Here is a 17,020-nt window from a genome sequence, read left to right as displayed (position 1 = left end):
GTGTGAAATATGCACTTCTCGAGAAAGTTGGGAGGAGATGTCATTTATCATTGCACCATCGTAATGCCGCAAATTTTCACATTTCTGTTCCATTTCGGATTGCGTGTGTTTGTGAGTATTTCACTAGATCGGTGACAGCTCTTTATTTGCATAATTATATGCTCTGGTCTGAAGAGAAAACTAACCCCCAAATTTCATGGGTCACCAGACTGCGACAATCAATGTTTTATCACGTATGCTAAGCAAAACCCAAGGAGCTATATGAAGTTTCTTGGGGAGTTTTTGCTCCTCAGAAAATTGAAGATTTTGTGCCTCTTGAATAGATGCAAAATCTTTCCAAGCTCTTTGTATCTGAATTCCGTTTGAAGGCAAAACCAGAGATTAGCTGGCAGATCTGGATTTCAGACCAACAGCATTATTACTTCAAAGTGGATTCAGACAAGCAGCTTTACTGCATCTCCGCATTTCGCCGTCCTAAGTACTATCATTTCAATGGTGGCAAAAACAAAAAGTGGCCAAATGGGAAGAGGCAAATTATCTCCGAGCCCGCACTGGCAGATGGGTGCGGTCGCACTCGTTCCGAGCACCTTTATTCCTCCTGATGAGCGCTTTCCCTCCTGGCCCCGTGCGAATATGTGAGCGTCGCACACAGACGGACATATAAGCACGAAGAGAGCCACTGCTGTGCCGCAGCATTCGCTGCTGATCACGCAGCTGTGGCGCGCACCCTGCGAGCTTCTCTCCTGGTGCAGACGGGGGAGAAAGAGCTTCTCCGATGGGAAGCGGGCGGCGGCAAAGCCCTCCCCCCAGCAGCACCCTGGAAGCGCTGGGAAATTGTTCTGAGATTATTTAAAAAAAAAAAAAAAAAAGAGGAAGAAGTGTATTTAGAAATGTATTCATTCACACTTCCTGAGGACCTCTCAGACGTGTAGGTGAGCTGTGAATCCTCGGAGACGTGCCGCCCCAGTTTAACTTTGTTCATGAACTGAGGTGTTCTGTTCGTCACGCTGTGACCATTGCCGAGGATGCGCGTTGAGGGGACCCCTTCTCAGCACCCCTCTTTGCCCGCCCTCCGTCAGGCACAAGGAGGTTCCGCGTCCCGACCCTCAGGGTAGCATCATTGGCTATACCACGAGGCCTCGAGATTTCCCGTGGACATAATCCCGGAAGACTTTCCCGGCCTGAAACACGAGTGGGGTATGAGATCAGTGCCGGGGAGAGCATCGCGCCGCCGCGGCGCTGCCCTGCGGGGAGCTGTCTCGCTGTATGCCCCGCTCCGCCTCTCGCAGCGCCCACGTGGGACTGCGGATCGCCCAGCCCCGTGCCGTGGGTCGCGATCCGCTGGGCCCACGGCCGAAACGTTCTGCTCCGTACCCCTCCGTGGGGTTCAGCACACAGGAACGCACCCGAGGACTGGTCTGCAGGCTGGTTTGTCCCGGCACAGACAACAGCGGTTATTGCTCGCGAAGTGTGCAGCACGGGGAAAACTGACCCCTCACCAGGGAGGCCCGGGCTGTCCTCTTTTGTGGTTCCCATTTCCCTTGCTCGAGCTCCACTTAATCCCCTAATGCCTGGCAAAGAGCTGTCTCCAGAGTTCTGCCTTTAAACTCCCTCTTTAAAGTTGCCATCTCGGACACAAATGAATAACCCAAACGCGCATCTCCCCGAGAGCCTTTAATGCCCTCTGTTTTTAATACAAACTCACCAAATACTGAATTATTATTGTTTCTGTTGTTGCTTTTGTTGTTGTTGTTGCTGTTTTGTGTGGTGGTGGTGTTTTGTTTTTTTTTTTCCTTCCCCCCTCCCCCCTCTTTTTTTTTTTTATGAAGCAACCTACGTGAAGAGCTTCCCCTCCCCTGTAGTGGGCCGGGTCCCGCAGCTCAGCTGGGTGCGGCACAGAGCGTGGCGGTGCTATCGGTATGCAACGCTCTGCAGAGAGGTTCGGCCGGAGGCTCCCCATGTCCTTCTCATGCGTTTTAACTTCTACTTTCGCTCCCACTAAGCACTGTCGCTAGTTTAGTCAACGGATTTTATTTCATCCTGGGACGAAGGCTGGATGGGAAATTTTCACGCCCTATACCTCTTTAAGTGCACCTTATTTATTTATTTAAAATTACCGTTGTAGCAATACAAATTCCGTGGATGCGAAATAGTTTCCTTTGCCATTTCTGCCCACTTTCTCTCTGGGAGGTAGCACGTAAAGGGGGGGCTGCCCGAACCTCCGGGACACGGTCGAAGTTGGCTGTGGCACCGCTTCCCACGCGGAGCAAAGGCACCGATCCCCGCCATCCCCCCCAGCCCCGTCCGCGCTGCCCAGATCCCGCCCCCCCCGCCCCCTCGGGGCTCCGCGGTGCTCGCGGCGCTCGTGCGGACCCAGCACCATGGACAGCGCCACCGCCGCGGCACGGCCACGGGCTGCGGGCGCCGCCGCTCCTCAGGGATCCGGGCCGGGGGTGGGGAAAGGGCTCGGAGGGAGACCCCCGCTTCCTGCGAGCCGGGACCCCCGGGAGAGACAAGTTCCCAAACAGGGAAAGCCTAGGATCCCCCCGCCTGGGAGCCCCTTGGGCTGCCTCGGAGGGAGAGGGTTGGAACTGGGGCTTGCTAGGTGCGCTTCGCAGCTGGAAAATGAGAAAGGGACAAAAAAGTTCAATTTCCGTGACACTGCAGCCGGCTCTCCAGGGTGTCTCTCACGCCGTGACCCCCGGATCCGGGGTAGCACGAAAGCTTGTCCTACGGCTCCACACCTGGGCTCTGGGATGGCCCCCGGGGAGAGCCCGGGCCTCTGCGCTTCCCTCCCGGGACACCTCTAGGATCGCGACCGGGAATCCGTTTTTATCATGAGCCGTCTGGCGGCCCAGGGTCTCGTCGTCCTCAAGCCCTTTGAGGATGCTCCGTTCTGGCGGCCCTCGTCCCGCTAGAGCTGGCCGGCCCCGCTCACTCCGCCAACGGCTCAGCGCTGCCGCAGGGGGGTCCGAGCTGCCCCCTGTCCTATTCCCCCCGCGCGGCGCTTCGCCCAACGGCTGCGGCACAGAGGGAGCCGCCCGCACCACGGCTGAACCACACGAACAAAAGACTTGAACATTTTGTAGCTCTGAATGTTCATTTGGAATTTCCGTTTAACTTATATTTACTTATTTTCTTTTTCTTCTTTCATCTTACCTTTCTTTCATTATAAGTATAGTATATAAAAAATTGAGTCTATATTTAGGGAAGATGGAAACAGCTTTGGCTCTCACTACTCTTTTGCCATGGTTAGGAAATATCCCCCAGTCCCCATCACGTCCCGTGCTCCCCGACAGCAAGGGGAACTGAAGTTTCGTTTCAGTCCACCCCAACTTGCGCAGTTTGAGCCCCGAGCGCTGGCAGTTATGTTCTCTTGTGATTGTTTTCTTACATTTTTGTTATTGCTATTTTAGGTCTCCTATTACGCCCTTTCTCTCCACAGAGCTCAGCCCATGCCGCAGGTCTGTGACATCGGCTGCAGTCCCGTACTGCCCCACACTGTCCCCATGCTGTCCATGCTCAGATGCACATTTCTCCCCTCAGCTTTCTCGCTACCCGGGGAGAAGAGATTCTTCTAAGAATAAGGGGAAATCTATTTTATTTGATTTCCTGGTGATTTTTGTTTCCTTTTCTCTTTGATATGAAATAAATCCTCTCCGACCCGATAGGGAGTCTCAGACTTCCTCTGCTCTCTCCACTCCTCTTCCCGTAACCCTTCAAAGTTGTCGGAAAGGACTTGCCGCCTTTTTCGCCCATTTGTCAGTGTCACACAAGCTCCGTCTGCTCGCGATGAGAAGGACGAGCCCCTTCTGCCCCCCTCAGCTCGATGCCCACTGACGCCCCAGCCTCACCCCAGGGCCAGGCCGACGGCTCACGGCCATCATCACGCCTCTGGGCGCGCTGCAGTCGTGGCTCCGTCCCTGCGGTAGTGACGCTCAGTGCCAGTCTGGACCGGCATGGGTACGGGGACGGCACGTGGAGATGAGAAGAGGCGAGCACGGGGAGGAGGGGGCGGGGGGTCTCGGATACAGCCTTCCTCCTCACAACCGCTGTCTTCCTCAGTGCAAGGTGGGGAAGGACAGATGACTTTGCCCCGAGGGTTTGCGCCGAGGAGGAGAGAGGGAACAAAAAACAAACTCAGGCTCCCGCGGTGCCGGGGCGCGGGACGGTGGCTGTCCCTCCTGGAACCTCCCCAGGCTGGACCTGGCCCAGGATCGGGAGGCTCTGGGGAGCTCTGTGACTCCCGGTGCTTCGTGCCCCGAACGAATCCCGGCCCGGGCGGGCGGCTGGCAGGGCTCCCCGCAGCCGAGTGAGGGGCTTCGGGCTGCGTTTGTGAGGAAAGGTACAGGGGATTTGTTGGCATTTTAGCAACCGCAGTTAGAACAAAATCCAAACTCTTTAGCGTGCAAGTTTTCATTATCAGCTCTCAACCTTGCAAAGCTACAGCCATTTGCTTAACTTAATCCGTAACATATGTTTGCAACAGTAGCAGATTCTTCTGGTGTGTGTGGTTTGGAGCTGATCAAGTTGTAAATTTTCCGCCTTAGGTTTTCAGCGCCTTCTAGTCACAGCCCAACACCTATTGGGGTGGGAAATCCCACGGCACCGAGTCCAAATCATCCCAAAATCTTCAGTGAGGCTTCCCAGTCGGGACACTCGCTCTCCTTCGGATTCCTCCCGACGGAATGGAGAAGCCACGTTTCCGGGAAAATGAGCCCAGGTGCGCTCTGGGCACCACCGCCCCCGTGCCCCTCTGCAGGAGCGCTCCCGGGGTGTGCTGATGCTGTTCTTTCCCCTCCAATAGGCCACTTCCCCTCGGGTACAGAGGGACCGATGCAGGTGACGGAAAGCTCCCAGTCCAAGTGATAACAACTCTGGTGGTGGCTACAACCCGGTGGTCCAAATCATTGGTTAGGGCTCTGTTTGTTTTCTCTCTCTTGGTAACTTTTCTGAGATTTGTTCTGCAAAACTCCCGCACAGGACTGCCAGTTGCTCTTTAAATATAAAATTGCGATGGAGCCCTGGAAGGGATCTGGGAGGTGCTCCCTTGCTCCCAGCGCTGAGTGCTGTCCATGCCTGCCGCGGGTGTTAGCAGTTACGGTGGGGAAAAGCCCCCAGACACCCCGGAAAGCCCTGAAGGGACCAAAGGCCGCATTCACTCTGATGACACTCACACTTTAAACGCGCCACAATTGCTTTGATCGGATAATGACGGAGTTCCCATTCCCACCCGCGGCGCAACTTCCCTGCACCCTTCGTGACCAGGGGCACAACCCGGCCCCGTTTGCGCGGACCCCACGCGCGGTGCCGCGAACACGCGTGGGTTCCAACTCCCTCTCGCCAGGGCACCGCGCGGGCTTTGCGCGGCCGCGGGCGCGGAGCTGCGGTCCCGCGGGGCGGAGCGCCATCTAGCCCCGACCCCTGGAAGCGGCGCGGCGGCGCGGAGAGGGTGCGGAGCAGAGCGCGCAGCTGAGCGCGAAGCAAAGCGTGGGGAAAACGCAGAGGCCCCCGCATCTCCTCCGCCACCCGGACGCTGCAGACGTCGGGGAACTAGGGAGGGCAGCTCCGTTTATCATCCAAGAGGACCGCTCGGTTCTTTGCCCTTCATTTGTTCGCCTGTTTATTAGGATAATCTATTTCTCCATCTTTCCTAATTAACTCCCCTATCGCACGCTCTGCTCCGCGCGCGTTTCAGTGCGGGGGAGGTGCGCGGAGTGCACCTGAGCGGTGTTGACCGACCTTCGGGACTTTATTGTGGTGGGAAATAGAAATAAGTGCAGCAAAATGCAAGCAGGGCTCTGTCCTGGCTATGCGTGAAGCATTCAGAGTGCGGCCGAATGGCCAAAGCTGTTTGTGAAGAGCAGAATGCACTGCTGTGACTGTTACCTGATCGCAGCTCCCGGGGTGGAACTTGGAGATCAAAATGCCTTTATCTGCAAACAAACTAACACAGCGTCCAACTTTGCCGTGTGTTGGGATCCTCCCTTCTAAGAGAGCAAAACAAAGGCAGACCGGGTGAGATGTCCGCTGCGGTACCCGTCCCGCCATGGGTCACCTTTTTTTTTTTTTTTTTTTTTTTTTTTGAAACTTGCAGGGATCTCGTGGGAAAAAAATGAAAAAATAATGATAATAAATTTAAAAAGTGAATGCTTCTGCGTCTTGTTTGCATTATTTCTGCAAAAATAAAGCGAACAGTATGTACACAGCGGGAAGAGGGACGGGAGGCAATGCACTACTGCTGTCACCGCGAATCCTCCGCCCGAGCCTTCGTCCCCGTACTTGGGAGAGAATGAGTAACACCAGTGAGAGCCAATGCGTTCAAATACCTTTATTCTCAGTCCTTCTAAAATTTTACTTGATAACTTCAAATTTCTTGGTCAGACATAGACATTCTTTAACAGAAAACCAAGCTGTTTTCTGCTCAGCAATATTGCTTTTGTTGTTCGGGGCTTTTAATAACTTATTGATTCGTCTTGCGTCTAACTGGAGTGCTGCATTGTTATTGTGCGTCTTTTCAGCTCCGTTCTCCTTCCTTCTTCCTTCTTTCTCTTTCTTTCCCTCTTCCTATTTTTCTTCTTTTCTTCCATTTTCCTTTCTTCCTTCCTTTATATTTATTTTCTCTCCACGTTCTTTTGCTCTCCTCCTTCCTCCCTTTCTTTTCTCCCCTTCTTTCTACTCTCCCCGTTTTCTCCTCTCTCCTTTCCCCCCTTTCTATCCTTCTCTCAGCATCCGAAGGATCACATCACACAAAGCGTGCCAGGTGCACCCCATTTCCTCGCACCCCTCGCGATCGCCCCGCAGACGGGCAGGTCCCCATTAGATCCCAGCGACAGGCAGGGCAGCGGGCTGCGTGCCGTGCCTCTGCCTCCTGATGCAGAAATGATGAAATTAGCGCTCGGATAATGCCAGCATTGAGCAGTTTCGGCGGGTTACTCTGCTTAACCCCGGCGCAAGGCAGCGGGGGCGGCTCGGCAGGGCCCCAAAGATCGGGGCAGGTCCCGCCCCGGCTGAGAACCTCCAGGTCGGGTGCCCCCCCAAAGGGGTACCCCATGTCTGGGTGTCCCCCGGTGGGTGCCCCCCGGCCCGCGAGGATGTGGCAGGGACTGGGAGCTGGCTCCGCCGAGGTTTCCTTCACCGCGGACCATTCTCCGAGATAGGAACCCAGCTGTTTAATTTAACATTGATTTATTGCTTTTAAAAGTAAATTTACACACATGCCAACAGCACTGCGTTTTGTTTCCCCAGACCCAAAGATTTATTTTCTACTTAGCGCTTGTCTGACAAAACAATGTCCTTTAACTTTATTACACATCGATGTGGAGATCTGTCTTATTTTTGGTAGGATTTATCGCTCCGTCGCTTGTGCGGACTTGTGATGCAGCGCAGCCAGGGTCGGGAGATGGGCACGGGGCACGGCGGTGGGGCGGGGACCGCCGCGCCCTGCAGCGCGCAGGTACGGTTGGGTTCGCCTTCTTCTTTTTTTTTTTTTTTCTATATATATATATATATTTTTATGGCGTTGTTTCTCTTCCTTCATTTGCAGCAGCAAAGGGTCTTTGCTGTCTCCTGGCTCTTTGCAAAGAGTCTGTGACACGTATCTATAATTATCGAAGGGAAAAACAATGTTACACACACCTCTGCGCGGTGCGCTCCCCATGACCAAACCTGCGAGGTAGCTGCGCTCTGGGATCACCTAGCATTTTGAAGCAGCCTTTATGGTGCACTTCGTCTGCGTTTTGGTTTCCTTTAGTTTCATTAAAAGGCCACTTTCTTCCTTTCACCGATACACCATCTCTATGTCCTTCATTCCACACTCTCAGGGGGGAAAAAAAAAAAGTTCTCGTATCTGATTGGGGTAATAATAATAGCAACAACAATAATAATAATAATAGAAAATATGGGCTGGGTTTCCCCCTTCCTCACCCCAAGTGCAAACCTCTTATTTCAAAGCATGTACCTGTGGCACCAACGAAAACTCCTTCGGAAGGAGAACAGGCGGAGGGACACTCCCGCGGAACTGGGAAGGTGCAATGAAGGATGTACGCGGTGCGAACAGAGCTCCCTCTCTTCTCTCTCCCTTTCTTTTTTTCCCTCCCCCCCTCCCACCTTTTTGTCTGTGTGCTCCCAGCTCGGTTTCACAAACTGATTTATCAGAGAGGAATCCAATAATCACTTCGGAGGTGTTCGGATGAGGGCACGGCTCTGTTGCGGCAGTAAGTGAAGATGTGACACGTTTTGTTATCGGTGTATAACGGGGCTTTGTGGGATATTCTTTTTTTTTTTTTTTTTTTTCCCCTGCAGATGCAACATCTTTAAATAAATACCCTGTCCTAAAGTGGGACCCTCCTCACAGGTTCCGTCCACTGTATTCATATACATCCAAACTCCACGTCACTTCACATACTTTAATGATTTTACCAACCAAGACAGAACTGTAGGTTTGTGCTTTTTTCTTTCCCGTAACTGCACGTGGCAATCCCCTACCAACCCTTTGCCCAGGCGGAGAGCATGAAGCGCTCCTTCAAGGCACAGAAGGAGAAGGCTGGGGGTCCGCGTGTCCGTGTAAGGAGCGATGCTATGTCCTTTGGGGAGAGAAAAAAAAGGAAAAGAAAAAAAAAAAAGAAAAGAAAAAAATAAAGGGAGAAGGGGGGTGGGATGGGGGAGGGGCTGGAGGAAAAAAAAAAAAAAAAAGAAGGAAAAAAAAAAGAAATGCAAAAAGAAAATGAAAAGGGAAGAAGCTCCCTGTGACTCAGAGAGGATCTGACTGCTTGAGTCCCCCTGCCCTCACACCCACGCAGAGTGCGCACACAGACACAGGGAATCTCACCCGGGACACCCCCGGCTGCAAGGCCCCCGCAGAGCAGGCCCGTGGTTGGGGTGTCCCCCTTGGGATTTTGGCGGGATTGCCAAATTGACCCCCGTGCCCCGGCCCACGGAGGGGATGCAGTTGGGAACCCTTCCGGTTCTCAGAGCCCCGCGGGGGGTCGCTTTCCCCGTATCGTGACAGTTATCGCTGGATAAGGCAAGGGTGGGGGGAAGGCCCATTTGTGGGGGAAAGGGAAAGAAAGTGGGGATCCCTTCGGCTGCCCGAGAGGCGGCCGTCCTGCACGGTCCGACCTGTCATTGCGGCACAGGGCGGCTGTAGGCACGGCTCCGCTGAGGAACGGGCGTGGGAGAGCCGCGGGATGCAGCGTAGGTGGGCTCCGCGTCCAGGACAGTGCCATTCCCTCTTGATATGCAATTAAATTACAGCAAATTCCTCCTTAAATAACATCGTTGGGAATCCTTTAAGATGCAAGGATGTCTAAGGTTAAGAAGCTTTCAAAACGTCAGTTCTAAATGGCTTATGCAATGAATAGCTACCTCCGGAGCCTAACACCATTACCAATATGATATGCATATGGATGCCAGTTTATCACCACATATTTCTCTTCAAGCTGAGGGAAGCGCTCGGAAGGAGCCACGTGGAGCACTTTACTGTAGGGAAACAGATGTTAATTTTTCCACGCACCGCTCTGTGGCTATGCACACGCGTAACGTTGGAGAGCACCCGGAGCTCCTTTCCTCTGAGTTCTGTGCCATGGTTAGGGCGGATCATCCTCGGCACAGCCGAAGTACGGTCACAGCAGCTAGCCCAACCTCTGTGATTTCGGCAGCATTTATTTTTTACATATGTATTTTAAGAGTTCCCACAAATGTGGGGAAAGTGCTCACGCGCGGCGAGCGCATCTGCACGGGGCACCTGGGCCGTGCGCTGAGCGGAGGCGCAGAGCTCCGCGGCGGGACACGGTCCCCGTAACGCTAGTAGCGCTACGTAGCGGAGTGCCCCGGAGCGCCTTCCTCCGTGGCTGGAACTCTTAGAGGCTCTGCGGGGATGGGGACGTCCCTCACGGCAGCGAAATCTCTCTCTCCGCGTGACGGGCGGTTTGGGTGCGTGGGAGCGAGGTGAGCGGGCTTCGTAATAAAACGTAAGCAGTATTCATCGCTGGTTGATGTTTGCCATCAGCGTTCTCAATGGAGGTTTAACAAACAGAACGTTATTTATCAAACATGCAGAATAAATATGGCCATGCATTATTGATTCGCGCACACACGTAGCGACACGGGAGGCAGTATCATTAGCGGAGCGGGGGGCCCGCCTGTTCTGTGCGCAGTGCTTCAGCATTAAATGCTTCAAATGGGAAAAAAAAAAAAAAAAGGGTCACCACCCGGACCGGTGCCGTCAAGGAGCGTAATGGCAATAAAATGCTGCGGAGCAGAGCCGGGGCCCTGGGGTTTGTGTCGCCTGGTCCGAGCCGTCTGCTCGGAAATATCTGCAGGTACTTCTGCCGGAGCCTCGCGTACCCACGGCTCCCGGGCCCCAGACGCTCCGCGCACCGCAGGGCAGTACGACGCCGGCCGAGGGCTCCTCGGGCTCGGCCCCACCGCTGGCAGTGGCTCCCGGTCTCGGAGGGGGGGGTTGGGGAGGCGGGGGCGGCCCCACTCCGCTCCTCGCGCTCTGACGACGATAGGGTGTGCGGCCACTGACGTCACTGCGCATCGGCCCGGCAGCGAGCGTGACCCAGGCAGAGCTCATCTGTTTCTCATCGCTTGGGAAGTTTCTCTCTCTCCCTCCCTCTTCCCCTTCCCCTCTGATTTTATTTTATTTTCTTTTCCCCACGTAAATTACTGCGTGGGTACCTCCCATCTGTCCCCGTCCCCATCCCATGCCCGTTCCGCGGGGGCTGCAGTTCCCGGACTCCCCATTCCATCCCACGCTACCCGCAGCCTCTGCGCCATTGTTCGCCCCTCGTTGCAAACTTCGGCCACCGGCGGAGCCCGGCGCTTCCCGTCCTGTGCTATGCGAAGGTCACTTACTCTTTTCCAGAAGTTGGGCTCCGCTCCTTCCATCTCTCCTCCGCTCGCCACGAGCTGACGCCTTCTCCCCACGCACCCGGAGCTGCGCAGGGGCACGTCCTTGGCAAACCCACTGCTTGAGACTGCGCTGTGCGGCGCGCGCAGCAACAAAATTTCCCTTCTCTTCTCCTTTTTTTTCTTTACTTTCCCTTTCCTATGTATTTTTTCCTTCCTCCAGGCTGCACTCCCCTCTCACCATACCATGGGAGCTGTATTTCCTCCACAGGAGCCACGCATGTTTTTTTTTTTTTTTAGGAGGGGGGAGAGGTTGGAAATGCTCTCCGGCGCGGTGATTTGAGCGCAGGGAGCGGAGCCCTATATCCAGCGGCTTTGAGTGAAGTGCAGATTGAGACATATCGGGTTCCCTATAAAAGGATCATTTCTTGTGGGAGGTTGGACACGAAGTTTGGACTCGTGACTCGCATTCCTGAGAGACATGCATATTTTAAAACAACAAAGCGGGCTCGGAAGAAGGCTTAGACGAGGGAAGAGGGAGGGGGAAAAAAAAAGAAAACAACTTGGGAAGAAGTTACTAAGTGACAAACATCTGTCAACACGGGCCAATTTGTACGGCTCTCTGAAAGAAAAAGTACCTGAGCGGCGTTCTTTATCGCTCCACGAAGCCGCAGCGCTGTGCTGGGAGTTGCGCGGCTCTCCTGCCCATGAAGCGCCGCTCAGAGCAGCGGCGCGGCTGCAGCCCGGGAGTTTTAAGAGCTCTTTGGCCTTCGGAGCTCAGTCCCAACCCTTTCTCTTCCGGCTCTTTGCTCAAAGTGGGTGCAGACGTTCAGAACAGATCTGCCCCCCCCCCCCCCCCCCCCCGCCACAAGATAGCCCTAGGAAGGAAAAAAAAGACCAGAGCGCATGTCCGTCCATGGTGTCACGCGTGGGCCAGGTCTCACAGCACGTATAGTGGCTGAGAAATACTGAAACAAAACACCAAAAAAAGAGGTACTGATGGCCCCCTGGGGAACCTAAGGGCGGCGGGAAGGGAGTGATGGCGTCGGCAGGGCCCTTGCCTGCCCTGAGCTGAAGCAACACCCTGTGACCCCTACGTGCGTGGAAGATTACGTGGGGATCGAGTGCGGAACCCGAGGCCTCGGCCGGGGCTCCCAGTGTTCGGGCGCGAGCGGCGTCGTGGGCAGCTCGAGCTCTGGGGGCAGCGGAGGTCTTCTGAGCCCAGGACAATGGGACGGCTCCTGGCCCGTAGCACACCGCACCTTCCCGTAGCCTGCCTGCCACGCTTCCCATCCCATCCCATCCCATCCCATCCCATCCCATCCCATCCCATCCCATCCCATCCCATCCCATCCCATCTCATCTCATCCCTCCTTCCTTTTATTTCTTATTTTTGTAGCAACTGGGGAGATGTCGTGCCCTGTGGTTGTGGGTTTGATCCACGACTTTAAGCAGGACGGAGAGCTCTGAGGAGGTGACATACGTGCACTGCTGTACGGCCATCGCTGACAGTTGTCTCTTGTTGGCCAGAGCTCCCTGATGGTAACACTGCTCACATTATCTAGACTTTTCAAAACTGGGAGTAAAGGGAGGGAGGGGAGATACAGTTTCCCACTGCCCCTTTTGTTAATTGTTTTCTTTCCTCGCAATTACATCCGAAGCCCGAGCGGGCCCGTTGATCGTAGCGTCTTTGTATTTCTGGTGGGAACCACGTGGGGTGGCAGAAAAGACCCCGAAGTCCCTCCTCGCTCCCGCTCCCACCCGGGCTCCGAGTCCGCCCCCTCCTCCGCGTGGCCCCCGCAGAGCCGGGACCACCGAGGCCGGGCGGAGGCCGGGCCGGATCCCCGCAACTGTTTCGGACCTTCCCACTGCACGCTCCGTGCATCCATCTCCCGGCGGCTGCACCTTGCGCCGGACATACCCTTGGTGAAGTCTGATCAAAAAGGAAAAGGGGAAAAAGCCGTTCTGCTGCAACCAGGCCTGTGGGGAAATGGAGAAATGGAGAGGGACAAGGAGCAGCTCGGTCAAAGCTCTCTGCGTTTCGCGGCGTGAAGCCTTTCCCCGGCTCTGCGCGCCGATGGGCGGGGAGGGGAGGGGGGTGTAGGTGCCGAAAAATTTAAGGGATCGTTTAAGAACGGAGCCTGCGATGAATGGGGAAGGGGCGAGGGGGTGGGGGGATAGTTGGAAAATGGATTCGCTGACAAGGAGGGATAATAAATGAGAGGCGCTTTCAGATAGATATCTCAGACGTGAAATTGCACCCAGCTGGTTGTGTAAGCAAACAAATAGTTTCATGTTAGGGACTCTCGACTTGTGGCTTGATGAATAGAACACGACAGAGGTAAATGGCTCTTTAACTCATTTAGGAATAAAACTCTTTGGCTTCGCGAGCAAAGGACCTGGTGAAGCCATGGATCCTGAGCAAGCACTTTAACAAGAGTTTTATTAGTTTCCAATTGCACTCACGTCTCCCCCCTAGCTCACCTCCTCTCTTCATCTTTTTTCCTCCCTTTTTTGCACATTTTCCTCTCTCTCTTCTCTCCACTCTCCTGGAGAACGCTTCTCCAGCAGAGATCCCCACGTCATGGCGCGGGGGGAGCCGCATGTTCTCTCGTGGCTGTGCTCTGTGCCCTGTGACATTTTCCTGTTTGTGGTTCCCGCTGCGTTCCCGTATCTCCGCAGAACGATCATCCTCGGCCGCCCTGACACGATGGTGAAAACCTTACGAGTGAGGGTAAGTTTGTACTAAATAAATAAATAAATAAATAAATAAATAAATAAATAAATAAATAAATAATGCCAATGCCAGTGACAGTGGGAGAGACAGAAGGAGGCTTTAAAAATGTATTTGCATGTTTAGTGGCTGTCACGGCTTTCTAAGGTGAAAAGAAACTGGAAGTGAGCTGGGAAAAGGCGGTGGGCACCGGCCACTGTCTGCCTCAAGAAGGCATGGAGGGGACAGGATGGGGGTCTGGGAATAAAAGAAGAAGAAAGAAACCAACCAACAAACAGAAAACAAACAAACAAAAACAAACAAACAAACAAAAAAAACACCAGAAAACAAAAATCACACACACAATAAAGACAAACCAAGCCCTCACCCACCCCGAGGCTGATATTTCAAGGCTTAAAAATGCGTGCTTTGAATAGCCAAAGCGCTCCACGAAGCAGGAGGAGGCACTCCGGCAGTGCCCGTGACAGCCACGCACACACGCCGGGGGGACACAGCCTGGGGAGGTCCGCGATCACGACTGCGGGGACAGTTTGTCAGTCGGCTGTGGGTCCGTCCCGGCCGCAGCGCAGGGCAGCCTCCCCCCCGCGGCCGCACGGATCCGCTCCGCCCGGGTGTTTTTGCGTAGAGGGGACCGCTATACACAGCAGGTAATTTGAGTGAAAAAGGGTGGGGAAAAAAAAAAAAAAAAAAAAAGGAAGGAAAACAAAATCCGGAGAACCCTGTCCGTCTGCTAAAAGGAGCTTCTCGCTTCTTCGTGGAGACAGACGGGTGGGTTCCATTCGCGTGACACTAAAAGCAATGGTGGATTTCACTTCGTCTGTTCTTATCACTTCTGCTGTCCCCCAGAGTGACCCCGAGGCACGGCTCAGCAGGCCCCTCCTCGGCCCGGGCACCTGGAACTCCCGCGTTGACACCTCCATCTCTGCCAGCGGCAGAGGCCCCGCTCCTCCAACACAAAAAGAGCGCAGGGCAGCGGCCCTGACCCCTGTGGGAGCGGGATTGGTGTCTCAGAGCCCCCTGACCCGCAAGTGGAGGCGGCGAGAGGGGGCATCGCCCTCCCCGTACCCCCTTCCCTTCACTCACACTCACAGCCCGACAGCAGCTCTGCCCTAAGCACCGCCGGGGAAAGCAGGGCTGACCCCGCGCCCCAGTCCCCGCTGGACTCGACCCTCCATTTAGGGGTATTTCCAAATATTTGTTTGATGGAGGACAGCTGAGCTGGGGAGGACACTTTGCGGGCCGTTGCGCTCAGGACTGGGGTGGGAGGAGTGGGCTCGGGCCCCCACTGACTCTCGCTTCTCTCTCTGTCCGCGGAGGGGCAGATGAGGGGTGCGGAGGAACCGTGCATCCCTGCATGACAGCAGGACAGGAGGGCGGTTGGTTTCAAACCAAGGAGCGGTCTTTAAAGCAGTGTATAGTAAGTCACGGGCGAGTCAGCGGGAGCTGGTGGTGGATGGAACCCGGCCCCTCTACACAATCACATTTCTTTTCCTTTTCTCTTTTTCTTCTCTCTCTTTTTTTTTTTTTTTTTTTTGCCCAGCAGAGCACTGCCCGGTGCCGCGGACGCGCGGTATTTTCAGCCGTACACCCGAGGGCTGCAACGGCGCGGAAGGGAGAGCAGCAGAGCAGAGCGGAGAGGGCAGTTCACACCTCGGCACACAGCACAGTCGTGTCAGCAAAGTTTAATGAGGGGTCGGAACACTTCTTTCGGACACATGCATGGAAATGCGCGCATCTCGCACACCTCCTCCACAAGTGCACGTTTCTTGGCAATCGTGGGTCATTATAATTATCCATAAATACGAAAATTAATTGAAAAATACTCTTCTGACCTACGAAAAAAAAGTTTATCTGTTTTCATCAGTGGGATAACACTGTAATGAATATATTTACATCTCATTGGAAGCCACTGAGAGCTGCCTTTCTCTTCCGCTATCCCTATTTGTGGTTTTATTTTTTTAATTATAACATCTAATGATTTCTGAGTTTCTGTTGTTGTCATGTTTTGTGGCTTTGTGTGTGTGCGCGCGCGCGCTTTCGTTCCTCTGCTTCATTCCCCGCTGTTGGTCCCCCCGTGTTCCCACCCACCCACCCACCCCAGCGCGCGGTCAGGGGGCTCCTTCAGCACTACCAAGGTCTGGCCTGCCCCCGGCACCCCACCTGGGGGGGGAACAGAACGGTATCCCCGCGTCCCATCCTCGCCCGCAGCCCCCGCTTCCCCTGAGCGGCGCCCGTGGGCCGCCCCCGCGCAGCGCCTGCCCGCAGCGCTGGTACCCGGCTGTGAGCGTGGAGCTGCGCTCGCCTCGGATCTGCTGCGCCTGGAATATTAAAAGCCCCAAGCGGGTTGGGTTGAAGGATCTTGTTAATGCAAAAAGAGAGAGAGAGAGAGAGGGCAGAGGGAGAGAAGGAGAGGATGGAGGACAGCAAATTAAAAGAACACCGCCCGTGACTCCACGAACCTGCCTCATCCGGGCTCGTTGTGGCACGGGGGGTGCCTGAGCGCGGGGGCAGTGCTATTTTTAAAGATCCGGCTTTATTAATACGTTAAGAAAGAGATCCCCTGGCAGTGTGTGTTCTTACAGCTCTGTCTCGGATCCCATAAAACATTAATGCGATGGAAGCTGTTACAGGGACCGAGCAGCACTGTGAAGCCTTCACCTCCACAGCAGCTCCATTACTAAAATGATCTTTAATTTTTCCTTGGCTCAAAAAGATAAAAACAAAAATAAAAGCACTCTCGGGACACGAGCGAGGAGCGGAGACAGGGCAGGTGTCTGCCGTGAGCGCAGCGCTGGGTGCCTGCTAAAGGCTGGGGCAGAGAGGCCGCCCAGAGGGTCTTTGGGGTGAAGACAGAGAATGGGGGAGGGTGGGAGGAGGGGGGGGGGGGGGGGGGGGAGAGGGGGAAGGGTAGAAAAAGAGGGAAAAAAAAAAGACATAAAAGCAGCAATATAAAAAACAATATTAAAAAAAAGACGAAAAGGGACCGTGTCTGTGCGACTGGCGCAGCAGCCGCGGCCACTTTGCGCCGCATCCCGCGGTCCCGCAGGAGGCAGCGCAGTGTTGTGCTCCGGCCAGGCTGTCCCACACTGGACATGTGCGTGGGCCTCGATCCTCTCCTGTAGGGCCGACACAGGAGATAAAGGTCCAGGCAGCTCTACTGGTTTTGGTTATTATTATTATTATTTTTCTCTCTTTTTGGTGAACTATTGGCATATTTCAAGCAACAGGACTCGTGGGTTGTGGGGTGATAAGTACTTGGTGGATTTTTTTTTTTTCTCTTTTTTCTTTTTTTTTTTTGCTAAATTCTTTTATTTTTGTTTAAATTCTCACTTCAATTTTAATTCTTGAAGAACAGCTTCGACAACATATATCGCACTCATTATAAGAAGCAAAGGGTTATATCAAAAATTATTAGTATAGAATCACAGGAAA

General features: G+C 54.2%; 1 long non-coding RNA gene across 1 annotated transcript; it reads right to left on the bottom strand.

Moving 5' to 3' along the window:
• Positions 1 to 7,511: 7,511 nt before the first annotated feature.
• LOC128089664 (uncharacterized) lies at positions 7,512 to 11,667 on the bottom strand. The gene is made up of 2 exons (XR_008210640.1): positions 11,493 to 11,667; positions 7,512 to 10,987 (listed from the first exon to the last, which is right to left on the bottom strand). It is a non-coding gene; the product is annotated as an uncharacterized LOC128089664 (long non-coding RNA).
• Positions 11,668 to 17,020: the final 5,353 nt, after the last annotated feature.

Source organism: Tympanuchus pallidicinctus, unplaced genomic scaffold (assembly GCF_026119805.1).
Source record: "Tympanuchus pallidicinctus isolate F22 unplaced genomic scaffold, pur_lepc_1.0 scaffold4, whole genome shotgun sequence".
In the NCBI taxonomy this organism is placed as follows: domain Eukaryota; kingdom Metazoa; phylum Chordata; class Aves; order Galliformes; family Phasianidae; genus Tympanuchus; species Tympanuchus pallidicinctus.
The sequence above is the reverse complement of the archived record's forward strand: the minus strand, read 5'-3'. Positions and strand labels throughout refer to the sequence as shown.